We start from the raw sequence: 26245 nt of genomic DNA on the forward strand, positions 1-26245 counted from the left end.
GGGGATCAGGAGTGGAGCTCAGATCACGGAGATGGGGCTGTATGTAGCTGCCGTGGGTCTCAGAAGTGCTGTTGTGGACTTCCGGACAGGTCAGCATTGAAAGTGACCAAACTGTCCCAGGATGCCAATCGCAATGCCCAGGCCTGGGCTAGGTTGGGGAGGGTCGTTTATGCTATCAGATCCGATGTTTGGGGTGTGACATCCGGTAAGCCCTCAGTGTTTGAGTCATCTGGCAGTCCGTACATGAAATCGTCGTCCTCGCTCCCGCGTGATCTTGGGCTTGCGTTGGAGATCAGGATGGGCGATTGTGAACCACTGATCTCAGCCGTTCTCCGGATGGCCTCTCGATGTTCAATCAGTATTTGCTCTGGGGTGGGTCCGATTTCTGCGTCTGTGGTTGGCGACCCGGGCCTCGAGACGTGTCGTTGTCTCCGCCTGCGGGTACCTCGATTTCGGCGCTGCTCCTTCGGCGCAGGTACGTAGTTCGCATCCACTCCTGAATCCAGCCAGGCCGCCGCCGCCTCTGGAGTATCGAAGAGGTGGGTTTTGTCCTGCGCCACCACTCAGAGACGTGCTGGGAACAGCAAGGAGTACTTGAGAGCCAGGCACCTGAGCCGTTGTTTCACCTCGAGGAACGATTGACGCCGGCGCTGGACCTGAATGGTGTAATCAGGGAAGAACATCACCTTGGCGTTGTCCACCTGTATGTCCGACAGTTTCCGCGTTTCGCTGAGAATGGCGTCCCGGTCACGGTAGTTCAGCACCCGCATGAGCATTGGCCTCGGGCTGGAGCCCTCCGGGGGTGGACGGGATGGTACTCTGTGCGCTCTTTCCACCACAAAATGCGGTGACAGTGTGCCTTCTGGTAGGAGCTCCCTGAGCCAGATCTCCATATGTTCCGCAGTCTCCCTCCGTTCCCATCGTTCCGGCAGGCCCACTATGCGTACATTGTTTCTTCTGGCCCGACCTTCAGCATCCTCCGCTCTATCCTCGAGGAATTCCACCCGGTTGAGTAGGTCACGGACGTGCTTATCTGTCTGCGTCAGCTTGGGTGTGGTCTCCGCCATCGTTTGCTCCAAGGCCGTGGTGCGGTCAGACAGTTTCTTGTGGTCCGCTCGAAGGAGCGTTAAGTCCACAGCCACTTTATCGATCCTGTTCTCCAGTGACGTACGGGTGAGCTGCATGGATTCCTCCAGGCGTTCCATGGCCGCCAGCATAGTGTCCAGTTTGGAGGCGGTTTGGTCAGCCTCTGTGTTCTTCACCATCTTTCCTTTGCTCAGTGTCCCACCGGTGCCGGTCTTTGCTCTGGTCCCCCCTGACATGTGGGTGGTCGTCACGGGTAGGCAGCCGGTCAGGCAAGCTTTCACGGCGAACGCTGTTGGGGCCTGTGCGTACTAGCCTCTCCTGGTCAGGCCGTCCGCTCAGCCCGTGCCGGGCGGTGTGTGGGATCCTGGATGCCACCCGACGTTGCGTGGGGCACCGTGGAGCTCGGTGCCGGATTAGCTGAGGTGGAGAATGCGGAGCTGTTCTGGGTTCTCACCCGCGTGGGCCTGGGCAGGTCCCCTGGTGTAAGGCCGACTGTTAGATGGGCTGTCTCGACGTGGTCACGGTCCGTGTGTCGCGCGGGCCGGGCTCCTCAGCACTGGATGGGTCCGACGTTGACCAGCGGCTGTATCTGTACAGCGGGTGGGTTCCGGTGTCCAGGAGGTGGGGCCACCCAGCTACCGTCGCCGATCATTCAGGCCCAGGGGCGACGTCGATAGTGCGGGTCACCAAGCAGTGGAGTGCGATAGTCCTCCAGCTCCCGCTAGTTTTGGCGGGAAGTCCCCAGCGCCGGCAGGCAGGGCGGGTCAGCAGTGCAGGGCGCCGCGGGACAGTGTGGCGTGCCTGCTTGTAGTCTCTGGGATCCCCGCGCCGTGGGTTCACCGGGGGTACCGGGCGCTGTGGTACTGTCTCGTCCCCCTCGCTGGGCCAGTGACAAGGCGGCGGGCGAGTGTGAGGGTCCAGGGGGCAGAGCGGGTCAGTTCTCGCTGTGGTCTGCCGGGAGCCAGGGGCAACGCTGATCAAATGGACCCCCAGGTGTCCGAGTGGTCCCCCTCTCCGGTGCTCGCAGGGCCTGGCAGGATGCCTCCAGGGTCGGTCGGCAGGGCGGGCCGATTTCACCGCCTGCCGTGGGCCAGGGTTGTATGCCTTGCAGTTGAATCTGGGGCCCCTGCACGGCTGGAGCGCTGGTGGGCGGCCGGCGTTGCGGCGCGGTCTCCTTCCCCTCCGGATTGCGCCGGGGAGTGCACACGTGTTGCGGCCTACCTCGTTGGGCCGGATCCCCGGTCTTGGGTAGATGGGGCCGCCGACCGGAAGTGAGCCCTGGGCGGGCAGGTGCAGCGGCAGCTAACGGTCGGGGGGTCCGGTGCTCCGATCCTCCTGAAATTTCAAGGGATGGCTGGGCAGGTCCCCGGGTGCACTCGGTCCGAGTTTGGGCCCGAATGCACTGGAATTGAAGGAGAAATCGCCCGTGGAAGGGGAGCTTCGCTCGGAGCTCTACCCGGGCACGTCTTCTTACATCGCGCTCTTGGCCACGCCCCCCCTCAACCATACAACCACTCATACACCCACTGACTCCCTAATACAGCCACAGACATATCGACACATACACCCGTATAGCCGCTTATACACTGAGGGCCCGATTCTCAGAACTAACTTAAGACAAAATCCTAAACTTACTACTTTTGGTATTCACAGAATGCACTTACTACTTTTGGTATTCACAGTATAGATTTACGACTACTAACTTTACATCCGCACTCGGGCCGGAGATTGTGTCCCGGAGGCGGAGATTTCTGCCCGGAGGTGGGACTTCCGGCCCGGAGGTGGGACTTCTGGCCTGGAGAAGGAGACTTCGGCCAAGGCTAAATGACTGCCACCGGCCGGAATCCCCATCTCCGGGCCGGAATCTCCACCGCCGGGCCAGAATCTCCGCCTCCGGGCCGGAATCTCCGGCCCGAGTGCGGACGTAAAGTTAGTAGTCGTAAATCCATTCTGTGAATACCAAAAGTAGTAAGTGCATTCTGTGAATACCAAAAGTAAAAAGTTTAGAATTTTGTCTTAAGTTAATTCTGTGAATCGAGCCCTGAGTCAGTTACCAATAAAACTACTCACAAACCTACTCACACACCTATACAGTCAATCACACAGGCACTTTCTCACCCATTCAGTTACACACACACTCACTCACTTACTAATACAGATACTAACATGTACTCACTCACCTATACAATCACTGACACAAGCACACACTCACCCACACAGATACTCTCACATTCACTCACTCACCAATACTGTCACTCACATACCCCATCTATCACCTATACTGCCTTTCATACCCTGTTCCTCAACCATATACCACTGACACATGCACATACTCACCAACACAGCCATACACACACTCACTCACTCATGCAACCCCTCACACATGCACTCATTAACCGATACAGCTCCTCAAACACTCACTAACCCTTACAACCACCGACTTACCCACTCACTCATCCATACAGGCAGTCACACACACACCCTCACCCATCCGCACAGACACTCAGACACCCATAGAGGTACCCAGACAACCAATCACTCACCCATACAAAAAGTCACTCACCCATACAGCCCCTTAGATACCAACTGACAGACAGATACAGAAATTCACGGTGCCAGTCACTCACCCATACATTCACTGAGACACCTAATCACTCACTTCTACAGTCAGTCATGCTCCCAATGAATCATGAAAACAGGCACTTATACACCCACTGATACCCCAATACACCTTTGTATACATATATATTTAACACACATAAACTTTTTAAAACAATGATGTAATGTGTGAGGTCATAAGCAGTGCATTGTATATGTATATGTATATGTATATGTATATATATATATATAAATATTTTTTTTTCTCCTCCCTGCTCCGGTAGCGGCCACCGTTTCTCCAGAGCAGAGGGTGCTTCGTTGAACGTGGACCACCACAGCAAGGTCTGATAATATTTTCAGACACATCGAAACCAAGGAATGACGACGCCGTGTTCTGGCTAAATTTCATTTATTTAGTCAGCTGGTAGAACACGTTTTGCCTGTCCTGCAGGCTTGATCTCCAACAACTTTTGAAATGTGATTCAACCATTTTAAATATCCGTGCTCGTGACAGGTCACGTGATGTGAGTACAAATATAGTGAACCAATATGAGCAATGATTTACAACTCATTCTAAACACACTAGAATGGCACAATGGATGTAAACCCAAATCCCAAATATAGGGACAAAAAGCATTATTTCACCATGATTAGTCAATCACCACATGATTCAATATTTACAATACAAACATTCAAAAATCATTCAAATACCAACATTTAAATCAAATATGCAATTTCATGACATAATTTCTTGTTACTTTCATTAAAATAAATAATGCACTTAACATAAATAATTCATGTGTCAGTAGTTTCCTGAACACAGGAACAAAAACCTGATTGAGCCGTGAATCGGCTTTTTCACCATCTGAATATTTAAAGAAATCAAGTCTTGGATAACCTAATTTCTGAATACCCGCCTCAGATCCTGACCTATAGGTTGATTATTTTAAAGGGACAGAAGTATGCTAGACTAGATGTATTGATAGTTCCTTTCCATATTGAGGCCTACAGGTGTCTTAGTTTGTAGGTCAATAATGAATCTGGATTCTAGCCTGCGTACTTGTAATTCTCTGTCCACCTCACGATCTTTGGTGGCAATGTGATCAAGACAAAAAAACGGAGGAGATTCCAATGACTCTGATGTTTTAGGGTAAAATGCCTAGCTAAAGGATAATTCGGGTCGTTGTGTATATATATATAGCAATGATGAGTTAAGCACATGAGAAGAGCTATAAATAGGTGACCGTGTAGACTCCAGGGACACAAGTTCATAGTCATGTTCACTCCTACTGAACACTATATGGCGTGCTGCCACCACTAGGCTGATGCATTCGGAAGTTATATGCACTATTGTCATGTGATCAGTAATACATCTATAAAAATGCATGCACATATGCACTTTGTTTTCAGCTTCCCAATCCGTGATCAAGGCAGTCGCCTAAACTAGTTGGATGTTTGGGAGCAGGTGTGTTGCATTGTACTGGAATAAAACGTCTTGTCTCCAGTGATGGGCCTCTGTTTGTTCTCACATGTGGCATGAAGTAACGGGCCTCTCCGTGCCAGCCAGAGGTCGCCCTGAAGGGTTGAAGGTTCCTTCTTCGGAGGTTTTTGTTGTGGATTCAAATTAAGGAACATGATCCACTCGCTGTATTTCGCAACCTATCAAGGTAAAAGCCATTGTGCAAAATGTTTACAGCGCTGGAAGGGATTTGGTGCAGAGGCGGAGTTGGCGGAGTGGGGCTTCGCGGAGCTACGCGAAGTGGGCGAGAAACTACGCCCACCTCCGCACTCCGCGTAGCCCCACTCCGCAACACCACTGGCCGCCAGCCCCGCCACCCGCCTCCCTCCCGCCCTCCCTAAATACTTTAAAAATAATTTAAAATGCACTTACCTTGCCCGCCGCTGCCCGCCGCGTCCCCGGGACTCGCTATCTTCCGTCTTCTTCATTAATGCGCGTGCGCGGGCGGACGCGCATGCGCATTTCTCACGAGAAAATGCGCATGCGCGGCCGCCCGCGCATGCGCATTAATGAAGAAGACGGAAGACGGAAGATAGCGAGCCCCGGGGACGCGGCGGGCAGCGGCGGGCAAGGTAAGTGCATTTTAAATTATTTGTCCCCTTTAATTTAAAGTATTTAGGGAGGGCGGGAGGGAGGCGGGTGGCGGCCAGCTACGCTCCGTCTGCGGAGCGTGCGTAGTGCCGCCTGGCTACGCCAGCTCCGCAAAATGCGGAGTAGGCGGCACTACGCACACTCCGTGCACGGAGCGTAGCTGGCCGCCCACCCTTAGTGCAGATGATCTCTGACACCAATCGCTCTGGGGACTGGAGATTTTGACCGGGACAGTTGTTTATTCAGCACCAGCTGCTATATGAACTGCTGTGACTGTACTCCATTTGGTTTTTATTTTTAAATACTATGCATGAGACAGCTGACATGAGTAAAATTACAACATTTGCCAGAAGTATGAGAAATGTTCGTTACACCAGCATTTACTTTGATGTCCCTGATGCATTCTGGAAGTTATATGCAATTTCGGAAGGACTTGAAAGCTTATCTGTTCATTTAATTTTCTTCCTTTTTAATAGTATGACTGTACACAGCGCTACGAGGCCTCCGGGTTGTTTGCGCTTTATAAAACCCGATTAATAATAATAACTATGGTCATGTGATCAGTAAAACACCTATAAAAATGCATGCATGTATGCACTTTGTTTTCAGTTTCCCAATCCGTGATCAAGGCAGTCGCCGAAACTAGTTGGATGTTTAGTAGCAGGTGTGCTGCATTGTCCTGGAATAAAACGTCTTGTCTCCAGTGACGGGCCTCTGTTTGTTCTCTCATGTGGCCGCCCTGAAGGGTTGGAGGTGCCTTCTTCAGAGGTTTTTGTTGTGGATATATATATTTGTTTGTGGATCTAGGATATATATATATATATATATATATATATATATATATATATATATATATATATATATATATATATATATATATATATATATATATATATATATATATATATATATTATACAGCCGCGGTCCGTGGAGGAAGTTCCGGTGGGGCAGGCAGGCGGAGCGGGGGAGGGGCAGGGTGGGGGGTGATAAACACCGGAAAATGGATGATTGCAGGTAAGTAACCAATTAAATTAATTAAACGAATTTCGTTCCGTGCCCTGCATCGCAACAGCCTTTCACCGCTATGAGATTATGACTTTGGGAACCCCTCCCTCTCCAAATAGACCACAATCCTTAACACAGGCCTATGTTATGGCGCATGCGCATGATCTGTACTCGCCAATGACAGCAAAAATGGCACTTAGGGCAAGAGTGCGCGTCTATCACCATGTGAGGGGCTTTTACATCCTGACATTTACTCTCATACATCTCTATGGTGTTCATTTCATTGTTCTGGGGGGGTGAGTCTTTAAAGCTGTTTTCCATCGAGACGAAGGACATTCAATTAATGACTTCCTCACCCACTATCATAAGGATGGAATGCAACAATTTTCAGGCAGGTGATAGGCCTTTTAGCCTGGGCAAAGTGGAGACTGTAGCTCCTGAGAGAAAGCCTTATGAAGGCAAGTGTTAGCTTATAGTTCATGTTGTGTCACAGTTAGAAATGTTGACAGAGTTCAACCACCTATTTCGGTCTAACTATTTGCACTCATGGGTATACAGCTTTTCAAACCATGGGGCATATTATTAAGGAGCGCGTTAAAATGATCTTCTTTTTAGCAGCAATAAACTGCCGCTAAAGCGGCGATAATGGGCTTGATAATATGCCCTGGAGAATTCCAATAGAAGCCTATGTTCACCGGAACATGGGTTTCTAGTGGAATTCACAAGGCCATATTATCAAGCCCATTATCACCACTTTAGCTGCAGTTTTCTGCCGCTAAAACAGCGATAATTTTTAACGCCTTGCTTGATAATTTGCCCATTTGATTCCTGTCAGACCTCCACAAACCACTTAGACATTTCTGACTAGTTTTTCATTTTTCCTTGCCTTTTAAGAAAAAAAGTATTATATTTGTTTTTAATAGAAAAAAAAATTCTGGACATTTGAACCTGTTTCCCAGTGTTTTTCATTTTATTGTGCTTGATGTGGCTATTTAAAATGTTTAAATTCTTATTTTTTGTTATTTATAGAAATTAAATAGTGTTGATTATAATTATATAATGTTAAAATATTCTAGAGTTTACATTTTTTAAATATATTTTGTGCTTACTTTTTATCTATATTTAGTTTATTTTAATTTAGGAGTTGGTATAGTAAATCAAATTCTTACATAGTCCAACACTTTGTCTACTGTTGCTCAGGTTGGAGATGAAATAGTAAGTCTAACCCCTTTAAAATGCAAGACTTTTCCTAGCTTTGCATGGTTTTGTATAGGGAGTGTAAATCTGACCCCAACAACATCTTAATATTTTTTTATTTGATTTTATTTATTTGTTTTATGTTTTATCATATATTATTTGTGATTTAATGTTAAAAGTTATTTTATTTTTAATTTAATTTTATTATAGTATATATTTTTTATATTTTTTGAGTAATTTATTTAATTTAACTATTTTATAATGGTGGTATTTGAATTCGATATGTTTCTTTTTTTATCATTTTAAATATATGACGTTTTTAATTATTCTTAATTATTAGTAGTCTTTTTATTTTATTGTCCATGTTTATATAATAATTGTACTAAATTCTAGAATAAATTGTATTTGCGCTTTTAAGTTATGCCATTTATTTTTATATTTCATATATAATATGTATACATTTTCCTAATGTATTTTTTTAAGTTAATGTATATTTAATGTTAAAATATTGTAACTATTTTAAATTGCATATTACCTAATTGATGACAATATTTTGGTGTACTATTTTTGACTAGTGGATATTTCTGTATTTTACAAAATAGGTATGTAAAGTACATGTTGTGTCCTTTATTTTTAGTTAGTGATAGAGTGGGAGGAAACGATGGCTCAAGAAGAGAATGTGAGCTATATAGGGAGGTAAGATGACTGGTTAGCCATTGTCAGTCAGTCAGTCAGTCAATCACTTTTATTCGATTTTTGAGAATCATAAAAAGACACAGGATACAGTTCAAGAAATACATAAATAAAAAAAGACAGTGATAAAAATATCTTCATAATATATCTACATAATGTATCATACGTCAAGTCATCAGATTACATTAAATTTTTAAAATAATATATACACAACTTATATATCACAGTACATTGAAGGAAACATTTCATATAAAAAATTTAAAACATCAGAATATCTATTAAGAATAGATTAAGGTATTTCGTTTATGATTAATCCTTTGTTTCCTTTACTACGCTTTTTGTTAATACGGACTCCTGCTACTAAAAAATTTGCAACATGAAAAGTGATTCGTGCATTGTGCAAAAGTTGCAGAAATAACAGCGCCTGCCTAACCTGTAAAAAGCCAGCCTCCCGAAGGATTGGAACAAGATATTTCCTCCTGATTTGAGCGTAGTGATCACAGAACATAATAAAATGTAAAGTGTCCTGGGATGAAAACTGATCACAGTCACATGGCTTAGTGTTATCAGGTGTATCCCATCTATAGTAGGTGCCCAACAAAAGGTGTATCAGGTGTAAACGAAATCTAATTAAAAGAAAGCGATGAAATGGTTTATTAACAAATACCAGGTAGGGTTCTGGGCCTGGGACAGTCTTAAGGGCAAAATTTCTTCTAACCGTTGTTTTTTTTAGCTCTATTTCCTCCCTCTCTGCTGTAAAGAAGTTTATCAGTGATGTCTTTATCATCTTGACATCCTCCTTTTGAATACCATCAGGTGAGTTAAAGTGATCGATGCGTCCCACCTGGGTTAACATTGTTTTTACGTACATCAACCATGGGATCTTTAAGGCTCCATCCATACTCAAGCAGTCTTTGAGGATTTTGTGATTTAATGAAATTTCCTCATTTAGCCAAGTTTTTAGCCAAGAAATGATAGGGGCAGATGTTAGCCATTGTCCATGGGTATTGTTTTTTGTGTAATTTTGTATGTTGTGACAGAGTTTTTTTTTATCAATACTGTTAATCATGGAAAAGAAATATATAATTGAATTGAAAATTGTAATTGACACTCATTTATTTGCGTTCTGAAAGTTTTATATAAAATAGGAGTTTAAAACTTGTCAAATGAGATTTCAATACTTGTAAAAATGATGAATTATAATTAATTTATTGAGTAGATCTGAGCAGCCCTTTTTCACACCCAATTAAATTGTGATAAAAAGGCCAGTCTCTGAATTTAAGCCCGCATTTGAGCCCAGTCGACATTTCTACACCTGCGCTTAAAAATACCAGTTAACCCATTTCCAGCTCTAATAAATGCACAGGAATCATTATGACCCATATTTTTGTATTTTCTCAATGCCTGGCCCTGTCCACAACACAACTGGTTTGGTACAAGTAATTGTCTGCAGTAAGGTTGTTCTCTGCTGCAAACCACACAAGACTTTGAGGGCTTTCCTTCAATTCCAATTAAGTTACACTGTTGTGTCACTGGTTTCTAATGGTGCATTTCTTCAGGGTTCCTTCCTTTCCATGGATTCAATACCTCTGGTCTTCTGTCCTCTGCAGGATATATTCACTCTCTATCATTAGAAGGTCAATTGTTTGTCCATATTCTCAATGACACTGTGGCCCGAGGAATGCCAGACTCACAGGGCACGGGGTGGTGGTCTACCAATGCCACATCGGCAGTCCAACCGCCCTATTAGGATTTTGGCGGTCGGACCACAATTGCACAACTGCAACCATCAGGTCTGAGGGCTGAAATATGTTTGGTGGTGCCCTGAGGCACCACCAGGCATATTACAACTTACCTCACTGCCAGTGGTGTCATAGAGGTTTTTCCTCCATGTAATTGCTTGTAGTGAGGAAAGTAAGGGGGCCCTTCACAGCTGCCTCTTGCCCCAGTGCACATGCTGAGCCCCCCTGTATATTTGCACACCCAATTCCTACACGGGAAGGAATTCACAACATGGTGCATTCCTTCCTGTGTAGGAACGTGCACTGGCAGTCCAGTGGCAGTGCTGTTTAAGGCTCACAAGGAACCTTTAAACAGCACCACCGCAGAACCACCACACCACCCGCTTGCCCAACAACAAGATTACTCAAGATTACAGTCCTGGAGTGGGCAGTGGCATGCCGCCCGCTCCAGGACTGACGAAGCTCATAATCAGACCTATATGTATTCAACTTACAGCTTAGGTTACATTTCACTATCAGATGTGGCTTCACAGTGGCAGACACATTTTTTTGTAAACATGTTTTTATTGGTATAAACCTAATAAACCTAAAACACCTGCATTGTTGTTTACAGAGTATATATCAATGCACCAAGAGGGGAAAAAGATGATCAATAATACAGGAGTTACTGCCGATGTCATGTGATATTGAGACAAGCATGAAAGCAAATATCAACATATCTGGCACATATCCAGGCACATAACGGATATGAAAATCTGAATTTAGCGTGATCTGATAATGACGGGTAAAAACAGGTCTGCTGAACATAGTGAACAAACTGTAGGTTAACAGTCATGTCCCCCCTCTTCCCCTAGGATAAACTAGAGATCAGTGCTATAGGTAGGCAGCCCTCCAAAAGTATTCCATGGGACTTGTCTTGTAGCGGCAAACCACATTGGTTTAAGGGAGCCGCAATCCAATCTAAAGGTTTAAGTATCATCCCAATGGACCCTGGCTGGGTTAGCCCACTTGAAGAACATCTAGTCTAAGGCATCATCCGCCCTTATGCAGTGGCAAGCATTTAATCAATTATGTCAAGCATGACACAAGAGAGGATACCCTGTGCTCCTAAGACCAAACTGGGTTGTTAGATTACACTGGTTCCACCAAGCCTTGCAACCTACCAGCCAACTTTGCAAGTGTTGTGCATATTCTTGATGTGTCAAAGTCTTTGCACTCAGTTTTTAATTTCTGATACCAATGTCACCAAGGATGAAGTGGATTGATAGCCTTGTTAAAGCCTAAGATTGCTTCAGAAACATGCAGACTACAATCTAAACTAGATTATCTAGGCCATGAGTAGTTCATTTGGGGTAAGATGTGGTTTGTGCACCTGACCATGACCTGCCATTTTAATGTGATTGAAATTTCATTTTGTAACCATAACTTTTGGAGTTTCAGGACATGTCTGAGGTTCTTTCAAACATAACTTAATGCTTTATGTGCAAAATACACCATAAATGAATGCTTTTAGTGCAAAATAAACAGTAACTTAACGGTAATCAGTTTTCTACATCCAGCTCTCATGTTTTTATTTTCTGTTAATCGCACAATTTCAACTGCGGTGGAGGATTATTGCAAGGCGTGGATTGTGGTCAGGCCATGCACACAGCTTGGCTGCAGGGCATGTAGATTTAGACAGAACCTGTGTCCAACGTCTCAGATAGCCAACCACTGCTGCACGTGGCATTTGGCCCTTCAGCCAAACCCTATTGTGCCTGACCCTTAGATATGCTCTTTCAGGGTGGACTGCATGACCTAGCACGTGGCCTTACCTTCTGACTAATCTCCTATGATGTACACAGCTTTTCGTCATGAACTGCTGGAGTTGGCCATAGACTTGTCCGGTGTCCCAACCCTTCCGTCAACATCCCATGGTGCCAACCCCTGCTGCACGTGACATCAGCTTTGAACCTGAGCAGTTTACCACAGTGCCCGGTCTTGCTAATTGCTACTGAACCCGACCTCTTGCTCAGCCAACCCCCTGCTGTGCACAGCCTTCAGCAGGTGCAGGTGAGGTTGGCTGTGACAAGCCCTCCACTAGCCTACTTCGCATTTACACCCACTTGGAAATTAATAAGTGGTTTTGGACACAGAGTCTGACCATAGGGCTCGAGCTTCTGCTCTGAACAAATGTGTGTCCTTATCCCGCAGTCTTTTGCAACGCAGGGAATCACAACGCGGTCGTTACAACGACCGCGTTGTGATTCCGCATACCATTACTCCGCAAGTCGGAACAATGACTTGCGGAGGGGGGGCGCTGGATGTTGGGATGTTGGAATAGTATAATTTACTATTCCAACTCCAGTCTGTGCGGACACTAGGGAAGGTGTTGGATTTTAAATCCAACCCCTCCCCCCCTCCGCAAGTCATTGTTTTGACTTGCGGAGTAATGTTATGCGGAATCACAATGCGGTCATTGTAAAGACCGCGTTGTGATTCTCTGCGTTGAAAAGTTTTGTGGTAAATGTTGTTTACCGCTCTAAACATATGTACATAAAATTTTTAGTAGGATGTATAATTTTATGGCCAGAAAAGGGGGGAGGGGACAGTCCTTTGAAAAAAATCACTAATTTACTGGTAGATTTGCGGACATAACAACATCAATAAAATAAAAATGAAACGAGCTCAAAATGTCACCACATATTACAAATCCCCCTAAAACCGATGCATAGATGAGCAGACAAGGCTTGCGAATAATTTTATGAGCGTTTCATAATAAAATATAAGCTACAGTCCCTCGATAGCAAATGCCTTTTATCCATATGGGAGACCTGGAGGCTGAAGTGTTAATAAAAAGTCCATCAAATTGAATTCCAGATGGCACAATAGCTTCTGATTTATTGCCATGTAACAACATGCATTCCTTTGTGATATGAAATTCTCTGTCCCAGAGAAGGTTATAATGTAATTATCAGCCAGGCATTCAAATTCCTGGCAATTAGACTGCAGCTTTCTTTTGCACCGCAGAGTGTGGCTTAGGAAGGTCTCCAGTCTTTTGTGCTTTCACAGTCATGTCACAGCATTAACTTATTATTAGCAGTGGTGACGTGCAAATATTTGTTCTGTGTCTTTGCCAGAGAAGCGTGCAGGAAGTACTGTGGTAATTCTCCTTGGATTCCAGTTTGAAGTATGTCAATGCAGCGCAGCAGTAGTAAAGCATAGGCTTTTGTTCCTTGCTCCATATCGAGCCTTGGTAACATAAAGATGAACCTCTTTGTTGAGTGCAGGAAGTGGAATATATGCACCCTGGAGTGATAGTATCCCTTGTATTAGCATGAATCTCTCTCAAATTATTTCCTTACCTGCGGCCCGGGAGGGGCAACAGTCGGGTGTTCTTGAGTTCCTCACACACGCCCAGTGGATCCTCAATGCTCCTTAGATGCTGGTAAGTTTATTGGGATCTTCCCACAGGTGGAGGAACAGGGAGTGTGACTTTCCCTGTGCTAGTCCTAAGTCGGGGAACTGGCCCACTCGGGTCATTACGGTGGCCTCCTTCTGATGCCAACGGTTTCGATCAGACCACGTTCCTTGCCTTCACCGATGGTCACTGTCCTTGCTCTGTGTGTATACTACAGCGGATCAGCTCAGCAGCAATCTTCATACCTGCCCCACCTGGCAATCTTCAAAACTGCACATGGGCAGTGATCTGATTGGTGCAGCAAAGTTCACAGTTCACTTCACACTGGCCCTCATCTGCCATACGGGGGTTGCCGACTTTACCCCTGCACACAGGAAATTACCTGATCAGTGCAGCAGCCATCGCCTCACACCTAGCTACAGGGATTCAATCTCCAGGATCCCCCACTGGATATCGCTCTCTCCAGCCCTCCTCTTCCTCACAGGGCACATTGGTCTTGGCAAGAAGGCAGGCACTGGTGCTACAGACTCTAGGGGCAGGGGGTCTTGGAATCCCTGGGTGATGTCCATGCACCCAGCTAGGAGATTTGCAGGCCTTATCCCCCAGTTCTGGTCACAGGCAGAAGCCTTGCAGAGATTCTCCTCCTTGCACAGAATGACTGACTGCTTGATAGTTAATCATTTTTGTAGGCCTCGAGCTCCCCTTCTTATAGTCTATTTCTAACCATCGAATGTGATTTAGAGTCTGTGTCTTTAAAGTTTATGTTGGGGGTCTGGTTCATTTTGAAATACCCTACCCTTCCTCCAGAAAGCAGTCTGTCACAGATGTAGTCACTATAAATTTGATAGCCCAACAACACAGGCCATGGGAGAGATATAAGGATCACACCTGGATGTTAGTCACAGTGATATATGTATCAAAAGGTTACCCCGGCGCCTCAGTCCTACTTTTTATTATTCTCTTAGCCCCATCTCCTTCCTGAGATGTGTCAAGCCCCTTCCTAGTGACCGCTCTCTGAATACAAGAGCTACCCTTGAAGTTCCCTGAAGTCCCCGGCTCTTCCTTCCTCCAGCGTGTCCTACACAGCTCACAGGAGTAGAACAATTCAAAAATGTGTCTTGGCAGATTCCACTACCTCCTCAGGCTCCTCCAGTTAGCCCTGGGTCTCCCAAAATGGAACCCAGAATCTCCCATGTAATGTACTATTCACAGGAACACAAACGCCCAGCACATGCAAATAACATTAAAGCACTGCACAGCACTACATCTCCCTTGTATTATTCTGTTCACAGGAACATATATACCCAGCACATGTATTTAACACACACACTACATAGCGTTGCACCATCCCTGTATTGTACCTGACACAGGCACACATACAGCTAGCACATCTATAACACACACTCACTGCCTGGCACTGCACACCAAACCGACACAGGGCAAGGATGAGGTAAGCCCAAACCTGTGGAGCTAGAAATAGATGAACCTCTATGCCTCACTCCAGTGACACGAGTAAAAAGGCATGTTCACTCCTACTGAATACTATACAGCATGCTGCCATCGCCCAGCTCATGCTGCTTAAATGCTGGCAAAGGCAGTAGCCTTTCACCACTATGAGGGTAGCACTTTGGGCAGCCCTCCTGACCAAAAAGACTGCAATCATGACACCATGGCACTCACGCAAGAACTCTGCTTGCCAATGACAACAAAAATGCCACTCAGGGCAGGGGTGCATGTCTATCACCAGGTGAGGGACTTTTCCTTCCCAACATTTACTCTTTTACAGCTCTATGGTGTTCATTTTATTGACCTGGTTAGGGTGAGTTTATATACTCATTCCCGTCTAAACATTCCATGAATGACTGCCCCACCCACCCACTGTCATAAGGTTGGATGGTAACAATTGTCAGGCAGGTGGTAGGCCATTGGGCCTGGGCACAGTGAAGACTGTAGCTCATGAGGGCAAGCTTTGTTAAGGGAACGTAGGCTTATAGGGGCATATTATCAAGTGGGTTTATCTCCGCTTTTTTGGCTTTAAAAGCCAAGAAAGCGGAGATAAAATTATCTCCCTATTACCTAGCTGTCGCTAACACCAGTTAGCGACAGCTAGTAGGAGATAGAGACCATCTTGGGCCCCACTTTGCATGTCAGTGATATTTATCACTAATGACATGCAAAGTGGGCGTGCCAAGATGTTAGCGACTGAAAACAGTCGCTAACATTGCTATCTCCTATTACCAACTTTTGGAGATACTCTCACTAAGCGCGAATATCTCCAAAAGCTAACACCTGCCCTGAGCATTTCTTAGCCATGTTATCCAACGGGAGGTGGATAACATGGCTAAGAGCATTAACTCGGTAATGCATGAATATCGCGGACTTTTCAGAGATATTCATGCATTGCGGCCGATTTTTATCGCATTTGCGATAAACCTTGGTAATACCAAGGTTTATCTGCGATAAAAATCGCCGCAGCACAGCGGTAAATTTTTGGCTCTAACCAAGTAATAGCGATAATTATCGCTATTGCTTGGTAATATGCCCCATAGTTCTTGCTGGGTCTCAGGGCTCAACCACCTATTTTGGACCATTTGTACTTGTGGGTCTACAACTTTACATACCTTGATTCTTGTCACACCTCCACACACCACTTTGACATTTCGGGCTATTTTTGCCTTTCAACAAAAACCTGTTTTGGATTTGTTTTTAATAGAAAAAAAATGTCCCTGACTTTGAACCTCTTTCCCAATTTGCTTCATTTTGTTGTACTTGATGTGGTCATTTAAGATGTTTTTAATTTGTTTATCTCTTGAACTTAATTCGTTTGTCTTGCTTGGCTGGTTTGTTACACACACCTCACAACACCTCTCTCAATACCTTGCTGCTCATTCCAGCAAAAAGTGAGACAGAATTACGCTCACAGAAAATTTTTGCCCCTTTGAATTGTTGTGTTTGTGAGATGTAGGAGATCAATCACAGCTCACATCAAGAGTCAGCTCACATCAAGAGTACGGCCTTCCCCTCCCACAGTCTGCCCTGGTAAATTCCCACAGTGCAGGAGGTCTGTTTCTTCTCGTCGGTGCTGATGCTTATGGCTAGTGCATTCCATACACTTATCCTTAGTTTAGAACAAAGGTACTCTCAGTACGGCCCGTGCACTGCCAGCGGCCCAGCAAGCCTTCCTTAGTGGCCCGTGCACCTTGCAGACATTGTACCTGTGTTTTTTTTTTCTAGAGTGTCTGCAAACAACACCAGTTGCTGCAGCACTGCGGACTCTGAGAGACTCAGCTCTATGGGGGCCGGGCGATTCCAGCGATAGTCAGAGTGGAGATGCAGGGGCTCTAAGAAGAGGTGAAATACAACAAAGCCTCATTAACAAGTAAATGGTCTTTTAAAGACATATGAAGTACTCGGGTGTGGTTGTGTGTGTGCCCGGGAAGCTGTCTCAGCCCATGTTGCCAGACACGTGGGGTGAGGTGACAGAGGACAGCAGGGTGTGAGAGCGGGGTGAGGTGACGGAGGGCAGCAGGGAGTGAGAGCCGGGTGAGGTGACAGAGGGCAGCATAGAGTGAGAGCTGGGTGAGGTGTGCATTAAGAGCCTGTGATGTGATGTTTCCTGCCAGCCTGTAGTCAGAGGGTTGAGCCAAGGCCAGGGAGTCAGGCCTGGTCTCCCCTCTCGCAGCACAGCACACAAATGCTCGCCGCCAGGTTGGCGCTATATATAATTGATGCATGCATACCTACACAGATGGGTGACTGGCATCAAAGGGGGGCATTGATCTGACAGCTTGGGGGTGAGAGTCAGAATTAAAGCCAGCGACAGATGTGACCCCAGGCCCAGTGGTGGGACACAAACTCTGCGAAGCAGCAAATTCAGAGAGAACATGAGCTGGTTTTTACATTACACAGGGAGAGGGTGGAGTGGGGGCTGTCTCTGGGCTGGTGACGGGGATGTTCAGACACAGTATGTGTGCGCCGCCCGAGGCACAGAGACAGATAGGGACAGAAACAGACAGAGACAGATTGAGATAGAGACAGAGATAGACAGAGACAGACAGAGACAGGGACAGACTGACAGATAGAGACAGACCCAAATAGAGGCAGAGACAGATAGAGGCTGAGACAGGTAGTGACAGGGGCAGACAGAGCTAGATAGAGGCAGAGACAGGACAGACTGACAGAGGCAGAGACAGATAGAGGTAGAGAAAGATGGAGGTAGAGACAGTCCGAGACAGACAGCGATAGAGACAGAGAGCAAGAGAGATAAAGAGAGAGAGAGACAGAGAAAGAGACAGAGATAGAGACAGAGATAGAGGCAGCGGCAGATAGAGGCAGAGACAGAGGCAGAGGTAGACAGAGACAGATAGAGGCAGAGACACACAGAGATAGAGATAGAGACAGAGATAGAGACAGAGACAGACAGAGACAGGGCCAGACAGAGACAGATAGAGGCAGAGACAGGGACAGGGGTGGACAGATATAGGCAGAGACAGACAGAGAGGGAGACAGAGGGAGGGAAACAGAGACAGGAGCAGACAGAGACAGGGACAGACAGAGACAGATAGAGGAAGAGACAGGGACAGACAGATAGAGGCAGAGGCAGAGAGACAGAGAGATGGAGAGGGATAGGGAGACGGAGGAGACGGAGCGAGAGAGAGGGAGAGAGAGAGAGAGAGAGGCAGGTAAAAGGAGGGAGGGAGAGGGAGGGAGACAGAGAAATAGGGAGACAGAGAGAGGGAGACAGAGGCAGAGAGAGAGGGAGACAGAGGGAGGCAGAAGGAGACAGAGGGAGGGAGTCAGGGAGAGACAGATGGAGGGAGAGGGAGACAGGCAGAGGAAGACAGATAGAGGGAGGGAGAGGGAGGGAGACAGAGGGAGAGAGAGAGAAAGGAAGAGAGAGGGAGGGAGACAGAGATAGGGATACAGACAGAGGGAGGGAGACAGAGGGAAGGAGACAGAGAGAGGGAGACCTAGAGGGAGACAAAGGGAGACCGACAGAGGGAGACAGAGGGAGAGAGGGAGACAGAGGAGAGAGAGAGACAGGGAGACAGAGGGAGACAGAGGGAGGGAGACAGAGAGTGGGAGACAGAGAGAGGGAGACAGACAGAGGGAGACAGACAGAGGGAGGGAGACAGACAGAAGGAGACAGACAGAGGGAGGAAGGCGACAGACAGACAGAGGGAAACAGACAGAGGGAGACAGTCAGAGAGAGGGAGACAGAAGGAAAGAGAGGGAGGGAGGCAGAGAGAGGGAGACAGAGAAGACAGAGGGAGGGGGACAGTGGAAGAGAGAGGGAGGGAGACAGTGAGAGGGAGACAGAGAGACAGACAGAGGGAGACAGAGAGAGAGAGAGAAAGAGAGGGAGGGAGAGATAGAGAGATGGAGGGAGACAGAGAGAGAGAGAGAGAGAGAGAGAGATGTGTGTATGCCAGGTCTGGCGGCTCAGTGGACGAAGGCGTCTGCTGCAGGGCCTGTGTTCAACCTCATGGTCACAGTTTTTTTTTGCTCTAGCCTCGCCCCTCTCCGCCACTGACCCCCCCCCCCCCCCCCCCCCCCCCCCCCCCCCCCCCTCCCACTGGTGCATCCCTCAGTTACAAACCACACTGTAAATTGGCCCCCCGGGAGAAAGACTGTGAGTACCTATAGTCTAGAACCATCCACATCAAATTGCTCTCTGAGTCAGGCCACTTAATAGCTTTATTAGCCCTCGTGAGAAAGTGGATTATTGGTTGAAGTGAATGTTAGTCCACTTCAAGTAATAATGGCACTATTTTTGCTATATTTCAGATAGGTCTCAAAAATGTACGCCTGAGGTCAATTTGATAGCAGAGCACAGAGCAAACAGGCTTAATGGAGGAGAATTGTTTAAAGCATCTATCAGTACCAAAACAGTTAAAACACAGCACTATAAAAATACCAATCCACTTTATAAAATAGAGACCAATTCACTGAGCAAATAGATGCCAAACTGACAAAAGTCTGATGTAGGAAACCAGAGATATGATTTTGCAAAGTCTTAGATCTCGCTTCTGACAAAAAGTGTTAAGCGCCATCTGCAGGTATCTGATCACACTAGACCAGATCAAAATCAAAAGTTAAGGCTGACCGCGATGGAGTGCATTTCAGAGACAGGGAACAAGTTCAGTCTGGTGGAAAGTTGTACCTTCTGACATAGAAACGTTTTGGGAAGTCGAAACCCCTCAGTAGGACAAGGCAGTAGGCTATGGCCAACATGGATTGCAAAACGCCGAATAGCCATCGGAAGAAGTCCTGGTGAAGCTGGTGACTTTTACGGAAAAAGGTATGAGTGGGAAAATGTTGAACTTTACACCCAGGCAATCTCCCTTCTGGGCTGAAAATATTCAGCATCATTTCCCAATGAAGAATCCTACGTTTGGACTTAGAAACGTTTTTGGAAGTCAAATTGCTTTCAGCAGAGCAACCCAGCAAGTTGAATCTGACCAGAGAGGTGATTATTGGAAACTGTGATTTGGCAGCAGGCTGATTGTAGCCTTTGGTTCTCTTTTTTTTATAAATATTTTTATTAAATGTTGATGATAGACATAAACACAGGATCTCCAAAAGGAACACACAAAAGTATGCAAGTAGTGTGAGACACACTCTACAAGAAAATAATCGAAGTGTTGACATACCATGTTAGTGCCAAGAAACATTTGAAGTGCAGATAAGGCATATAACCATGTATACCATTTAAATTACAATTCAATATTAAGATATCAATGCCACTGCAATATGTTCATTACACAACATGGTCAAGGGGTTAGAAATGGGCATGAAGGCAGGCATAATGCACAATAAATTGGAGGGCTACATCAGACAGGGGGGGCAGAACTAGCTGGACAAACGCAGTGAGGGCAACGGCCAGGTCGCAAACTCACCTGCTCTGCATCTTGGGAAGCCAGCACTTTCACAGCGCCGTGTGGGCAGCGGCGGTTGTCTCTACCCACGCCAGACCGGGACCGGGCGACAGCGGGAGGACCACAGATACCAGCTGCCCCAGGGCCCGGCGCACCACCAGTGACGCGAGTGCTGCGCCCGGAGGCGCTACAAAGCCCCGGCTCCATCGAGAGAGCCTTGGGGGCCGGAACTAGCTGGAAAAATGCCGTGAGGGGAACGGCCAGGTCGCGAACTCATCTGCTCTGCATCTTGGGACGCCAGCACTTTCACAGCTCCGTGTGGGCAGCGGCAGCTGTCTCTACCCACGCCAGACCGGGACCAGGTGACAGCGGGAAGACCACAGATCCCAGCTGCCCCGGGGCCCAGCGCACCACCAGTGACGCGAGTGCTGCGCCCGAAGGCGCTACAAAGCACCAGCTCTATCTCCCGCCCACGCGGGATGCGCGCGGGACAAGCCCGGAAGAAGCCCGGGACAAGGGTGGGGCAGTCTGTGCAGTCCGGGCAGAACGCGGCAGGCCTGGGCCACCCCCTTAAGAAGTAAGAATCATGAACCTTTAGAATACTCTGTAAATGTCATTTCGGTTCTTAAGTTAAATTTGGAAGTACATTGAAGTTATAAATCACTTTTTCTGTTTTGCTGCCTAGTACCAGTGGTGGCCTAAAATACATTGATATCGAAGGGGCCAGTACCTAGCTATTATCAGTGGCTAAAAGCAAAGTAACCATGGACAATTATCTAGTTAAAATGGTGAGCAAAATAAACAATGATAGAAGGAAGTCACTGGGGCGTGATAATTTACCTGAGACAACAACGACTGTGTCTGATGTCAGTAGCGGATCGAACTTAGCCCCCCCTTCCACTACTGATGTCACCTCCAGTATTCTGATAGTGGAACCCCAGGAGACAAACATGGTAGACCAGGACACACCAGATGATGACCCACCTGACGATCCTATGGATGTTTCCACTCACTGCTCACCAGCCAAGAGAGCAGTAAGGAAATGTAGGAAAACAGTGTCTAAATGGGGAGGAACACACCTTAAGAGAAAGCCTGACACAGCCAAAAGGAATACTCCCAGCCATAAGTGGACTATGACTACTGACATTGGCATTAATATAAACCCTGATCTTTTGGACCATATTGCTAAGTTGTTAGAGGACAAACTAGAAGTGATTGTCAAGCCTCTAGTGGCAAAAATTGATGCCCTGACTACTGAAGTATCTAGATTGGGGGAGCTTCTAAACCAGACAACCAATGGTGAGAGCCCTAAAACGAGGGAGAGGAACATTTTCACAGACAATGTTGTACAGCAACCAATGGTGGGGGGACCAATTACGGCTACAGCTAAGGTGACAAGCCAATTGGATGGCCAGTCTACTCAGACCAAAGTAACCCCAACAAGTATGGAGGGGCTTTTGACCCCAGTAAGAAAAATACCACCAGTTAATCTCCCACCAGCTTGTGAACCATACGTAATTGTACTTTCAAATGTCCCACCTTTACACCCCATAGAGTCTAACTTCCGCCAGGAGTCACATGACTCACTTAAACATAAAACTGTTTCCTGGCTGAATAAAAACTGTGGGTTCCCGATACATTTTTCCGATCAGATATTGTCAACTAGACGGGCACCCTGGATTGGAAATGCCAGGAAAACTTGCAGGGGTGATTGTGTTATCATTCATTTTAGACACCCCCAGCATGTTGCGACTGTACTTCTTAGAACAGCTTCTTTGAAGCAGGGTGATAATAGTGTGGGTGTGCACCCCTTGGGATATTTCTATAGCCACTTAGACAAGGTCCCTCAGTGTCATAATCCACCAAGGCCCCCTAATTCTTATAGGAGTCCAATCTTTGAGATCACAACGCACAACAGATATCAAGCACTGAGTGCGTTGGATCAGAATGATTGACTCACATTGACTGAAAGTCTTGGTTTGGGGCCAACCTTAAGTAGCCAAGTAGGTAAATCAAATATGACAAATCCAGAGTTTGAGCATACACAGGCACAGGTAGTGGTGCCCATACTGAACTATGATGATAGGTCTACAATTGGGCCCATTCAAATGGCAGAGGAAATGGACAAGATTATTACTTGTGCTGGCGATATCTCTGATATTTTAGAAGAGGATAGTACACGCCAAATAGACAGAAGTGTGCTTGAGGGACCTATTATAGGAAATAACTCTCTGGAAGAAATAAGTATCCAAGCTGGCCCTCTAGTTGTTAAATCCACACAAGATACATTGCTGGATGCACCCCCACCCAGACCCAGTGATAAACTATCTTTAAGACTAGTATCATGGAATATAGCAGGGCTAGCTAAGAATCTTCAGGACCTCGACTGCTGTACCTACATTGAGGACCATGATATCATCCTTCTCCAGGAGACTTGGTCTTTAATAACTCCACACAGGCTTGGGTTCAAAACTTTCCACTGTGACGCAATTCCCTCAATAAGAGGAAGAGCGTCAGGGGGCCTGGTGATCAGGGTTAAAGTCACTCTAGAAATAGAAGTTACCTTACTAAATATTCCTTCCCCTGATTTGTTGGGATTAAAGATGGTGATAAGGGGGAATGAAACCATATATTTAATAAATGTATATAATAGGCCAGAGCCAACAAATAAAGAATCTAAGGTAGTAGAACTTTTAGACTCATTTTTAGACACCTTAGGGCCAAATGCCCAAGTAATAGTAGGCGGGGATTTTAATTGTAAATACGAACCAGTACTGGGCCTTGATAACTTACTTGAAGAACAGGACACAGCAAATGATATTCCAAACCTGGATGCTATTGGGCCAGTTAAATGCACTGTAGCAGCAACCCAAATTTTTCAGTTGACCGTAGGTCATGAATTAAGAGCATGTAATGGCCGCCTGCAGTCGGATAGACCAGCAACCCCAACATTCTGTAAAGCCAATTGCTAGTCACATATAGACTTCATATTGGTCTCCTTGAGCTTATGGTATTTACTCATTGATCTTAAAATAGATTCCAGGACCGAGAATGATCACTTTCCACTCCAATTATGGTTAAATCCACAACCTTTTATATCCAACCGAGAAGAGGAGGTTGCACAAAATAGTTCCCCTGGCGAACCCCGGGTATCTAACAACAGACGTGCACTAAGATGGCCCTATATCCTGGCTAAAGAAGATGCAATGATAAATATTCATAATACCTTTTCTGATACCATCACATCTTGTAAGGATCCCTTATTGGGCAGCCAGGGTGTCCTAGATCTACATCATAAATTGGTTGATGCTCTAGGCCCCCTTCTGAGTAAAGCTTGGAAAAGGGAAAAGACCTCAAATCACTTAGAGCTGGTTAACCCCTGGTATAATAAAGAATTTCGCACAGCAAAGTATCATCTGATCCAGGCTGTTAAAACAAAAAACTCCCATTTTATAAAAGAAAGTAGACACGCATATAATAAAATTTTGACCCAAACGAAAAAAACGTGGGATGATGCGCTATGGGAAGATTTACTAATAGCAGCTAAACTGAGAGATCAAGGCACCTTTTGGAGCTTAATATCAAAAGGGAACAGAAAGGGTAGATCACCCAAGGATCTTTATTTAGATGAAAAAACCTGGTGCGATCATTTCGCTAAACTTTACTCAGAAGATGAAGAGGGGTCGCTCACACAAAATCTAGAGTGTAATTTAGAACTGAGCATAGCGCCATTAAGATTTAGTGTAGAGGAGACTATGCAGGCACTAGGGGCTATTAAAGCGGGTAAAGCTCCAAGACCGGATAGCATTCCTTGAGTCCTACTAAAACATGATGTGAAAGTATGGGGGCCATACATCAATTTTTTATGTAATTCTATAGTGGCTGGAACGCCAATCCCTGGTAGCTGGAAAGGGGCAGAAATTGTAACAATTTTTAAAAAAGGAGATCGCTACGATCCGGGCAATTACCGCCCAATCAGTTTAATTGACCTTTTATAGAAGGTTTTTGCCAGACATATTTTAAATAGACTTACAGAATGGATGGATGAGACACAAATAATGTCCAAATACCAAGCAGGGTTCAGATCAAAAGTTAATATGGTAGATCAAGTGTTTAGGTTCACGTGCATCTGCTGGAAGTATATGACCATAAGGAAGGGCAGTTTGTACGTGGCATTCATAGACTTGCGGGCCGCCTTCGACCTCGTCCCACGGAATCTTCTGTGGATTACACTAAGAGACTTATTGGCATAAAGAAACATATGGCGCAAAAATAATAGAAATGTGTGTCTGTGTTCTACCTATTTGTTGTCCCTTGTTGTGTATCTTCCTTTTTAGGAAAGAATCCTAAATACCTTATGAAACAGACATCCCCCGCCTGGAAAATCCAATGTACGGTAGGATGTTTTGTATCATTAATTTGTGTTAATTTTTGCTTTTTTCACTAAGCTTAGGTCAAGCTTAATTGCAGTAGTGTTTAAGAGGTCCTGACGAAAGCCGGGTACACTTTCCTACAATGGCTGAAACATGTTGACCAAATACCATCCTTAATAGACAGTTATTGTGTCAAACTGTCTCACAATCATTTTAATCTTGACACCATGATTTTCCCTAATAAAGTTTTCCTTAAATCATGGTAGCCAATTTTACATCTCACTTTTTGATTCTTTTTGCACACTTTTTTCTCACTGCAATTTAACATCCCACACCATTCCAAACTGATTTGACTTTTGGTATGATCCATCACTGGTGGTTCCTTGGGTTTGGAGAAGCACATAATTCCAACAGGTGTGTGGCTCCTTAACCGGACCATCTTTGGTTCTATCCCAGATGATGAAGCTCTGCCATATGGGTGGGCTGATGGGGTTCATTTCGTTTTTGTTGTACACACTTTATAGGTAGACACAGAGTCCGTCACATTTCTCTTTGCCCCTATTAATTGTACAGACCATTGACAGTCCTTTTGTATTGGTATACTGTGAATAAGGGGTTTGTCTGTCCTTTGGTCTTTAAATAATTTTCCCCTCAGACCCTCCACCAACCTTGTTTTTTTGATGTTTTAGAGCAGCCACGGCTGCGGGTCTTCTTTCTTGAATATATATATTTTGAGCAGCTCTCACTTTAGAGTTGCATTTGCTCGCCTAGGCAATTTATTCTGAGGTTGTATGATGGCGGACTTCACCGGCTTGTCATTTGACGATGAGACACTCAATTCCATTCTTTCAGAGAATCCTAGTATTCTGGATGCTCTACCGACGGGAGGACCAAGTCAGCAGGACGATTGGGGTACTGTTTTGACTTTAAAGAAAACCTATTCACGTACATGCATCCACGGGAAGATTATGGCTGAATATCTCCCTGGGAAGTGCGCTCCTACAGGACTCATAGTCACCAATGCTCCCCGGCTTTTTCTTACAGATAAGACATTTTTGAAAGACTGGTCGCTCATCGCATGGAGATGTACCCGCGACTGGTTGATCTTGATTATCACCACAGCCAAAAGAGTGGCAGATGCCATCTTGATAGAAATACAAAC

Source organism: Lissotriton vulgaris, chromosome 5 (assembly GCF_964263255.1).
Source record: "Lissotriton vulgaris chromosome 5, aLisVul1.2, whole genome shotgun sequence".
NCBI lineage: Eukaryota > Metazoa > Chordata > Amphibia > Caudata > Salamandridae > Lissotriton > Lissotriton vulgaris.